The sequence below is a fragment of the Dipodomys merriami genome, unplaced genomic scaffold, assembly GCF_024711535.1.
Source record: "Dipodomys merriami isolate MVZ:Mamm:240054 unplaced genomic scaffold, mDipMer1.0.p SCAF_17, whole genome shotgun sequence".
Taxonomy (NCBI): Eukaryota; Metazoa; Chordata; class Mammalia; order Rodentia; family Heteromyidae; genus Dipodomys; species Dipodomys merriami.
In genome coordinates, this window is record NW_027203048.1 from 3,266,941 (window position 1) to 3,277,814 (window position 10,874).

The 10,874-nt window shown below is 40.7% G+C and overlaps 1 long non-coding RNA gene across 1 annotated transcript; it reads left to right on the forward strand.

Annotated features, from left to right (window-relative positions):
* The first annotated feature begins 1,785 nt into the window (after nt 1-1,785).
* LOC138828997 (uncharacterized) lies at nt 1,786-6,466 on the forward strand. Its single transcript, XR_011372461.1, has 4 exons — nt 1,786-1,886; nt 4,058-4,233; nt 4,948-5,291; nt 6,185-6,466. It is a non-coding gene; the product is annotated as an uncharacterized lncRNA (long non-coding RNA).
* The last annotated feature ends 4,408 nt before the right edge of the window (nt 6,467-10,874 follow it).

Here is a 10,874-nt window from a genome sequence, read left to right on the forward strand (position 1 = left end):
CTGAGGAATGAACCCAGGGTCTTAGGCATGCAAGGCAAGCACTCTACCACTGAGCCACCTTCCCACCCCCAAACTTCAACATTTTTGACTACACAATTGGAGTTTGAAGAATCAAGTCTGAGAAAATATTCGCTAAAATGTTAATGATAGGTATAAAGCCAGGCGCTGGCAGCTCATTCTTTTAATCCTGTCCAGGCGGCTGAGATTGTGTATCTCACTTCAAAGTCAGCCAGGGCAAGAAAGTCTGTGGGACTTTTATTTCCAGTTAACTATCAAAAAAAGCCAGAAGTGGAGCTGTGGCACAAGAGTTAGAGTGTTATCCTTGAATAAAGAAAGCTCAGGGACAACACCCAGGCCCTGACTTCAAGCCCTAGGATCATCACACAAACACACACACATACACATGTGCGTGCACACACACACAAAGATGGTAATAGAAGAGATTTTCCATTTTTGTTCATTCAGAAACCTTCAATAATTTCCCTTCCCTTTACCTGGCCTTCCTTGGTAACTTCTTTCCTCTATAAGGTAAGAGTCATGACTCTCTCTTCCCTGACTCGACTATTGCTTTGTGCGATGTCAAGTACCTAAGAGCGACTCACTGACAACCATCAATGATTTATCACTTTAGAATTATTTAAATGTTGGACAAGGGATAGGAAATTAGTAGTGTTTTCCCAAAATCTTGGTAAGGTAGCTGATTTTCCAATTTTACAGCTGGATGAACAGAGGCTTAGTGAATTTTAGGCAATTTGGCCAAAATGACATAGCTCATAAATAAGACCATCCATCTTCAAATCTACTTCTGAATGTCTTGAAGTTCACGCTTTGCTTCTTTTGTACCATGCTGCCTTCCCTAACACTGCTGCTCCAATGACCTCACTAGATTCTCACATTACTGTCTCAGAAAATGCCCGTTGACTGATTGATGACATTTCCAGTAGCAATGGAAGCGTTTCCCACAGCTGAACTTGATGAAAGGCCCCTGCTGGGCTCCGAGAGGCTCAGACTGCTCCAAAACTCCAGTTCTCTGACAAAATCATCAGTCTCGGTCTCCGTCTCCCAACCTATGCAATACACATAAGGTGAATCTTCACAAATGAAGCAGAGCTCAAAAATAAAATGTCTGAGGTGGCAGAGTTTAACCCAAGCCTTCCTGTCCAGGAAAAGAATGACATCCTGGTGCATTCACTAGACTCTACTTCCAGAGGTTTTCCAGCTACATACTCGTTGAGCTATCTTGTGTGACCTCATCTCTTGGTAAGTTGGCCATTGGCACATTAACAGTAGAATACATGGAACTTAGAATCCCTGGGCACCATGACAGCACAAGCCAAGTGTTCCATGCGCTACAGTCAACAAACTGGGTTGTTACAGTTTGGATCTGAAATGTTCTGCAAAGCTTCAGGTGTGGGAGGCTTGGTGCTGTGTTCAGAGGGCCTTCGGGAGGTGATGGGATTAGGGAGGCTCAGACTTCAACAATGAATGGATTAATCCATTGAAAGAGAGTTGATTGGACTAACAAGCAGTTATAGAAACTTGGAAAGGCATAGCTAGAGAGTGTGGGATTTTTAAGGCATGCTTTTGGATACCATATTTCACCCTTTCCTTCCTTTCCTTTCCTTTCTTTTCCTTTCCTTTCCTTCTTTTTTCTTCCCTTCCCTTCCCTCCTCCTTCTCCTCCATTTCCTCCTCCTCTCATCATCTTCTCTCTTTATCCTCTCTCCTCATTTCCTTCCTACTTCCTTTTTGGGCTACCACTATGCCCTGTTGTTATATTATACAGCCTAATACAGGCCCAGAAATAACAGACAAATGGCTGTGGATTGAGACTCCTGACACCATGAAGTAAAAGAGCACTGTCTTACCTCTTCATCAGGGGATTAGGTGAGATCATACTTATGGAAACGTCAGGTTAAGACAAACCTTTGTCTTAACCCCTGAGTGACTGTCATAGGTGGAGGTGATGTGCTAGGAGGAAAAGACCCAGCTAGAAAGTCAGGACACACAGAGCTCCACTCCAGGCTGAGCTGCCAAATCTCTGACTGTCCTAACAGCCAGGATTCTCTGTGCTCACCAATCCTGTGCTCAGAGAGTTATGTCCAAGTCTCTTTCCTTTGGAAATCACATGGTTTAACTAGCAGAAGGTTCCAGAGGGGGAGACTTAAGAAGCTATACAACACATGTGAATGGTCTCAAACTCCTCAGGTCAGTTTTAGCTATGAATTCTGGGGATTTTATGATTCTGAGCATGGTAATTACATCAATGATTACTCAAACTTGGTACCCAAAATATCTCTTCCATTTTTTAAATTATTCTTAACTCTTGATTTAGGTATATTTTAGGCCTCTAAAGCACCTCAAATCCATTTTTTGAGCTGTGTCATCAATAAAACATCAGTTAGCAATCAACTTTCTTTGATCTTAATAAACTACAGAATTTCAGAGCTAATAAGAGATTCAGGAAACAAAGCCTACCTCCTACATGAGAGAAAAGAACAACACTAAAGTCATATTTAGTCAGAAGCAGAACCAGGGTCATACCCCAGAGTGTCTGACCTGCAGTCCATTAGCATCCATTGCTGGATTTCTGTTTCTTTCCCATAAAAAGGAAAGAGTACTGTATTTTCAACCTTTCTATTAATATAATATAGGAAATATGTCCCCCATAATTATCATGCTTTTACACATGTTAATAACAGCTCAATAAAATTCTTCCTGAAATGTCCCAGAAAGATTCTCGTTAGGCCAAGACCACTGAGAAATCTTTACTAGTGCCATCAAATCAGCACATTTTGAATTGGCTCATCAGATTTGTGATGCATCTACTAAATTAAGTTACTCAGTTCAGGGGCTGGAGAAAACCTGCATAGAGCATTTGAAAGCTCTGAACGCATGCAATGAGAGGTCATACTGGGGGAGCACAGAAAATACTCTGTCACCTGTGCTCACCAGCGTGGTCCTCTCTGTTCACGAAGTACATGGAAGTTTATGGAGCTATGCTTCAGAGGATCTTCAGAATGTGAAATTGCTCTGGGAATCATTGACAGAAGCTGTGGAGCTCTGAAGTCTCTTAAAACAATGACGTGCATAACTAATTCCCAATGAGTGTTAGCTACTATTCCAATAGTTCCAGCTCCGAGTGCCAGCCTGGTGGTAGGTTTTGTTGATCTGGAAGCAGACTGAGTCACAAGTCATAAATCTCAGAACTTCATCAACTGAGTTCCTGGTCAACGGTGAGACTCAAAAAGCCTACAGGACTTAAAATTATATAAAGATAATGCATAATATTATATACATCACAATATCATAATTTATCATTATAAATTATAATTGTATAAATTATATAATCATACATGATATAGATTATAGTGATATGTTATATTCATTATATATGATAATTACACTTTATCATTATAATTTATATCATGTACAATTATAATTTAGAATTTAATGTAAATACAACACTATATAAATCATATTTAATCCCAACTTTTAAAATCAAGGAACAGAGCCTCAGAGAAACAAATTCGCATGCATCTGGTTGCCCAGCAAGTGAGATGATTGAGGCTAAAATTTATAACTAAGTTTTCTGGAGCCAAATCCTCCAGTAGTGGGCTAGCCTCTACCTAATTAGAGGGAAAGGGAGTCTGGGCTGGAAACACCGTGGTCCCTGGCAGCCTCCGCATAGGTGTCACTTTGAGTCTCCACAGGCCGGTGTGAGCCCCTTCCCCGCCGGCCAGAAACTGAAGCTTATCTGTGGTATTCAAAGACTTGAGAAAGAGAGCAAAGTTTCATGATGGGGATGGAGAATGTTGTCTGTTTCTGTCAAATTTCAAAATCTTGCAGTAGTTGTCCTCTCTCTCTCTCTCTCTCTCTCTCTCTCTCTCTCTCTCTCTCTCTCTCTCTCTCTTCCTCCCTCCCTCCCTCTTTCTCTCTCTTCCTCTCTCTCCCTCTCTCTCTCTCTCTCTCTCCCTCTGTCCTTTAATATCCTTACATTCTAAAAAGATCCTCCCACGCTCTCCAAGAAATTCTCTTTTGTCACGGGAATGGTCCAGGAAAGCCCTGGAGAGATCAAAAGTGACAGTTCAAGGAGAGCAGTGGAGGAGGCGGCCTGAGTGTCCCCCAGGCCCGCAGCAGCAGGGAGGGCCTGAGGACTATCAGAAGCCATCACTGCGAGGGAGGGGGCCTCCGGATGAGCACTCATCCACATGAATCCAGATGTGCAATCCAGGTGAGCATCCCAAACCCACCCTGTCCCATCACCAAGGCCTTTGTTTCCTGTGTTGTGTCTTTTTTTTTTTGGGGGGGGGGGGGGGTCCGGTCGTGGGGCCTGAACTCTGGGCCTGGGCACTGTCCCTCAGCTCTTCAGCTCAAGGCTAGTGCTCTACCACTTGAGCCACAGCGCCACTTCCGGCTTTTTTCTTTTTGCTTATGTGGTGCTAAGGAATCGAACCCAGGGCCTCGAGCATGCAAGGCAAGCGCTCTACCACTGAGCCACCTTCCCAGCCCCCTGTGTTGTGTCTTAAACAACACCTCTCCTGAACTCTTCCCCAATAATTGCTGTCTCTGGTGATCCATCCCTTCTATTGGTCAAGATGAAAGGAGAACTTGCAGCTTTCCACTTGTCCCTCTAATCTACTTGAGGACAGGCCCCATGATGATATATGTGTTTCCCTGCACACTGTAGGTGTTTAATAAATGCAGGTCCATGAAGTAAATCTCCAGGCTTGTGCATACAGAAACATGAATGCTTCACACACAACACAACATTGAAAATGTCAATTGTGCAGAGGCAGAGATTTCTACACCCTAATGTCATATTCTGAGGAGAGGAAGAGCTGTCTGGGTCAGATAAGGAGAGGGGCTCATCTATTTGGAAAATCAGTTCCAAAGCATGCCATATATATGTCATGAGATTGCCACAAGCTGGGTTTTTGGTTTCCAGATATCCTCCATCTTAGGGATCTCCTTTGGACCTGGCTGAGCTGAGCTGCATGGCACCCTGTCAGCACTGGGCTCCACTTCCAAAGACAGCAAACGCTGGAGCTTTGTACAGATCAGAAACTGTCCGAAATTACTTTCCAGAACCTGGAGTGTCTTCCAGGCCTTCTCTGCTCAAAGGAGAAGAACAGTTAAGAGTGGGCCCATTGCTCTATAAAAGCTTGCCCCTGAGATATGGAGAGGACTCTGCCAAGAACTGACTGATGCAAGATGGATTCTCCACTTCACTCTACTCAGTCTTCCTAGAAAACGTGCCCAAGAAGATTGCCGGAGGTCAGAAGAGAAGAGGTAAAAAGTGAAGTGGCAGGCCTGTGTTGTTTGAAGTGGACTAATGTTCACTGGGTTAACAAAGGATCATGATGTAAAAGAAACCCAGACCTCCTCTTACTAACATGACCTTACCTTTCCCACCGTCCTTAGAGAGAACCCTTAAAAGATGCATCCCCTTGCTTCCCATCTTTATCTGGGATTTCCTGTCTCTTGAGGGCTTCCTGGTGAGGGTCACTCTGAAGACGTAAATCGCCTAGTGGTACCTATGTAAAAACAATTGCCCGTGAGAATAGCCCCCAAAGATAAGTTAGGCTTGCTTGAAAGACCATGGCTCGTTCATATCCAGAGCCTTCCCTTCCCTTCCTCATATGACTAAAGCCTTTACAAGATCCAGCCCCCGCTCCAACCCATGGGGGAAAAAGCAAAACCTTAATGGCCACTGCTTCTTCTGGAATACCATATCCCAGTGGCCGAGGCGTCTCCCGCAGTCATTTCATACCTGCTGTACTGAGATTTGGGTAATGGAAACACCTATTAATGAGGGAACTTTCATGTGACAAATGCAATTCTTTAAAAAAAAAATCCTCTCTGGAAGTAGACCAGGCCCCAAGCTGGGAGACATAAAAGAGGTTAGTTATCCTTAGATACAGCCTAATCTCAAAAGGACAGATATAGATATGATTGCTGGGTTTTGGCAGATGGTAAAAATGAATAATCACTCCCAAAGGAATGCTAACGAAGTAATTTGTACTGAGCCAGGGGTCTTTATCTTTAGTGAAAAGGATATGAGTTTTCTGTAGAAAACTCTGTGTGTACACATATATGCATGCACAACATACATGTGTGTTTGTGATCATTCTAGTTAAGCATGGCTACAAGGAGCCCTCATCCTCTATATAAACCCTATACAGACCTGTGCATACTAAGTCAATGGGTGACATTCCGTTGCTGTGATTTATCCTCAAGACATTTCCTCTCCCAAGAGGCTCCCAACCATAACTGCATTCAAGAAGAACATCAACATCTCAAGAATCTCCTACACCCTCATCTGCAGAGCCAACCAGTGCCTGACATTTTTTGTGTGGATTTCTAATATCTGTATCTATTAGTTCTCCCCATCTCAATTCAGTGTTGCCATCAGAGCATCATCTTTTCATTTTCGATCTTTCCTAGAGGAAAAATTCAGACCTTCAGTAATTATTCTACCAACACAAAAAAACCAATAAACATGTTCATCTTTTCAAGGCAACTTTATTGTGCATTTTATGAGGTAATTTGGCAAGAAGCTGGTTAGGACAAAGGAATGTCACTTCCTCTACCTAGAATGTTGCAAAAATTTCGAAGTTTAAAAAATTAACCTGCCTTGGGAAGGTGGCTCAGTGGTAGAGCGCTTGCCTTGCATGCTTGAGGCCCTGGGTTCGATTCCTCAGCACCACATAAGCAAAAAGAAAAAAGCCGGAAGTGGCGCTGTGGCTCAAGTGGTAGAGCACTAGCCTTGAGCTGAAGAGCTGAGGGACAGCGCCCAGGCCCCATGTCTGGACCAAAAAAAAAAAAAAAAATTAACCTGCCTGAGGGCATAACTACAGCTTTGGGTGATATTTGGGGAAGTAGGGTCTAGCAGTCTACTTCCTGAGAAGAATTTCCTTCCCTCTTCCAAATAAAAGGGTTCAGTTTACAGTATATCCAGGCCAGAAGAATCAAACACAAGTTAACATCATATCCTGATGATGATTCAACCTATTTTGGCAGTGTGAAGACCAGATACTTCATAACAAACCAAGTAAAGAGCCCTTGGGGCAAGACTGGTTCACTTCCACTGATAAAAGTTCACTTCAGTGGACAGCTATAAAGAGCCTGAAAATAGGTAATCAATTGCCTGGGTCCACAGGTGGAAATAAAGAGGAGAGGGAAAAAGAAAATAGGTGAGAGGAAAGAAAATAAGGAATGATTTACTATGATTATAAAGTTTCCTTTTTAGATGACAAAAATACTTGAAAATTGAGTGTGATATTGGTTGTACAACTCTATGATCAAACTAAGATTTAGACTGTGCACTTTTAATGGGTGACTTGTGTTATATGCAGATTGTATCTCGATGAAGCTGTTTTAAGCAAAACATTGCTATGTGGCAACTAGATAGGTTGAATGAGGATTTGGGCAGAATTGTTCTACCATATTTTCAAGGTTTACTTCTTTGGAAATTATACAGTCACTGCATAAAGTGCATTGACATCACTTTGGAAGAGGTAGTTGGAGAAGCCAAACATTCTCACACCACTTCCTCCCCATAACTTCTGATGCCTTCATAGATTAACTATGGTTGCCCATCTGTGAGGCATCTATTGGTGAAGGGGAGTCTTCTTTTCATTTGTGTGAAAGTGATTTGTGTCTAGCTAATAAGCAAAGCAGAGCTGTAAATAAGACTCATTGGCCCTAGACCTCTCACCAATTCTGTTAATCTACACCAGATCCATAGACGAGCCAATAGTAGAGTGAAGTAGAACCAGACTTGATTTTATCTTGCCAAAACAATGGTATGATAAGTTCTGCTGCCAATGGCCAAATCCACAATATTATAATGAAATAAAAAAAAATCATTGCTTTTGGTCTTAGACATAACCACAGTACTTTTATAGATCCAAAATTTAAAAGCTGTGACAGTGAACATCTTGTTCATATTGATTTTGGCCACTTCTAGAGATGTTGTGTATATCTTCTCACCACTAACTAATTCCCCCCAAACTTGCCACTTCATCAGTGAGTCCAACTTTATAAAGAAAATCTGCATAAGAAACATTCTCATTCCTCATAAAACTAAGATCTCTACATATAGGAATGTTGCATGGAAAAAGTCCTTCCAATTGAAAGTTCTAAAAAAATAACATTTAAACAAGGATTATTTCATTGTTTGTGTAAATGTGTATAGAAGTGAATAATTTTCTAACCCTATGTTCCATACACAAAGCAGAATGGATTCTACTCCAATGTAAGCACCTGGAGGGAGCAGAATGCAATTAACTATATAGACTCAGCCACTAACAGAATTCCAGAATAAATGGTTGTTGAAATATTTGTTGGGGGGGAGGGCACATGATAAATCCTGTATGCCAACATTGAGTAGAATTAGCCTCCACACTCCCTTCTTTCTCTTTTTATATCCATAGGAAAAGACACAAGTGCAGTCATTATAATCAATGTACATTGTAAAGACTGAACTATGCAACTTGAGGGCAGGGATAGGAGAGGAAATAATGTAGAAAACTATAGAAGGGTTGGCATAGATCAAGATATATTGTACTCATAATCTGACATGGAAATATAACTAATCTCTTCCTACAACTGCATAATAACAAAAACTAAAGCCAACAAAAAAAGAAAAAGAAAAGATGCACATACATAGTCAGGTTTTCCAGGCCATACTATAGGTAAAGAAGAAATGTAAGATATGATATTGTATATGGTAAATATAATCTAGAAAGATCAAAAAAGAGCCAAGACCCTCACCTGAGTATTCATCCTGAGAGATTACATATTGATGATAGAAGTATACTATGAAATAAGTATCTTTAATAATAACTTGAAACTCCAAATGGACTTTAAAAATTAGGGATTAGAAGCATTGATTTAATTCTTTTTTTCTATCTGTTTTGTTGTTGTTGGCTTAATATTTGGTAAATTATCAAAATAAAATACAGAGAAAACAGAAAGGGTAAGATGACTTTCATGCTAATCCCACTTACCAATAGATACCTTACACTTTCAAATCGTAAGACTTAGTTGCTTGTAGATGTTTCCCAAACTTACTTAACAGACACTAGATTGTTAAAGACTAAACTGAAGGATCATTTTATGTAAGTGTCTCATTGGTGTTCATAAAGGTCTGGAATTACTATACAAAACATATTTTCCAGCATTGTGAAAATGGCAATCCTATCCAAAGCTATCTACAAATTCAATGCAATATCCATCAAAATTCCAACATTCTTCAATTCATGTGGAATAATAAAAGACCCGAACAGCAAAAACAATCTTTAGCAGGAAGAACAGTGTTGCATCAATACCAAACTTTAAACTCTATCACAAAGCCATAATAATAAAACCAGCTTGATACTGGCACAAGAATAGGCCTAAGGACCAATGGAATAGAAGACCCAGATATGAACCCACAGACCTATAGCCACCTAATACTTGATAAGTGAGCCAAAAACACAGAATGGAAGGACAGCCTCTTCAACAAATGGTCCTGACAGAACTTTCTATACAGATACCAAGAAAATATTACAGGAAAGGGTAGGGGAAACACTAGGGCTCCTAGGCATTGGTCAAAACTTCCTAAGTAAATATCTAGAATCACAACAAGTCAAAGAAAGACTGGATAAATGGGATTGCATCAAGCTGAAGAGTTTCTGTATGGCAAAGACATAGCCAGCAAGATAAATAGAAATCCCACACAATGGGAGATTTTTACTACGTATTGGACAAGGGCCTCATAAACCACCACCACCTCCCCAAAAAAAGTCCCTCAAAGAAACAACAAACCAATTAGTAAATGAACTAAAGATTTAAAGAGAGACTTCTCCGAAGAAGAATTAAGAATGGCCAATAGACACGTGAAAAAATGTTCAACATATCTGGCCATAAAAGAAATGCAAATCAAAACAACAGTGAAATTCCATCTCACTCCAATTAGAATGGCCATTACCAAGAAAGAGCAGATGTTGGCCAACAATGGGACCAAAAGGCAATATCACTCTTTGTAAAGTACCAACAGTTCCTACTGAAGGCCACAGGAAAATATTCCTTGTCTCTGCCAATGAGTCACTGGAGGCCCCCACTACAGAACATGAAGACAATCAGGAATTCATAAAATAGAATTTCTCTGTTAAAGAGAAAAGTATGTGGAGTTTGAACCTGCCTGAACTTGGAAATCGCTGTTGGCTAATAAATTTTGCTTTGCTGTTCAAATCCCCAGCCGATATCCAGAAGATTTTGGAAAATTATTTGTTCTATACATTTTATTTTCTGATTTACATTTTAAATATGAATGCCCTTCTTTCCCATGACTCCCTTTGGGGTCCCCTACATTGATTCCATGGTGGTAGACTCCACCATAACTTGCCTCCACTCAAATAGGACAAAAGGTGGGGAGGGGAGGGATGGGCGAGAATGTCGAAAGAGGTGACATTGATCAACATATGCATCCATAATGTATTCAGAATAAATGGCCATCTTTGGTATAAGTAATTGAAAAAAGTAATATTTTTTAAAGAGTTCAAGTGGAATTTCTCCTAAGAATACATTCTAAAATGAGATGATACCCCACCCAAGTAGGACTATAAAAGGAATCTCTCAGAAGTTTCATTTGCAATTCTTAGTCTCTCATATACCTACTCAAGACCCTAGAGGAAAGTAATTTCCCTGTTAGAATGCTCAGTATTACCATCACCACTACATATGTTCCCTGAAGACAGGAAGCCATTGTATTCTGCTTACCTCAAACCAGGTGCATAGAGAGGGAGAGAAGGCTACAGAACAGTTTTGAATGCAAGGTCTAAAGAAACTCCAACTTAGAGAATCTCAAAAGGAAAAGCCTATGATGAG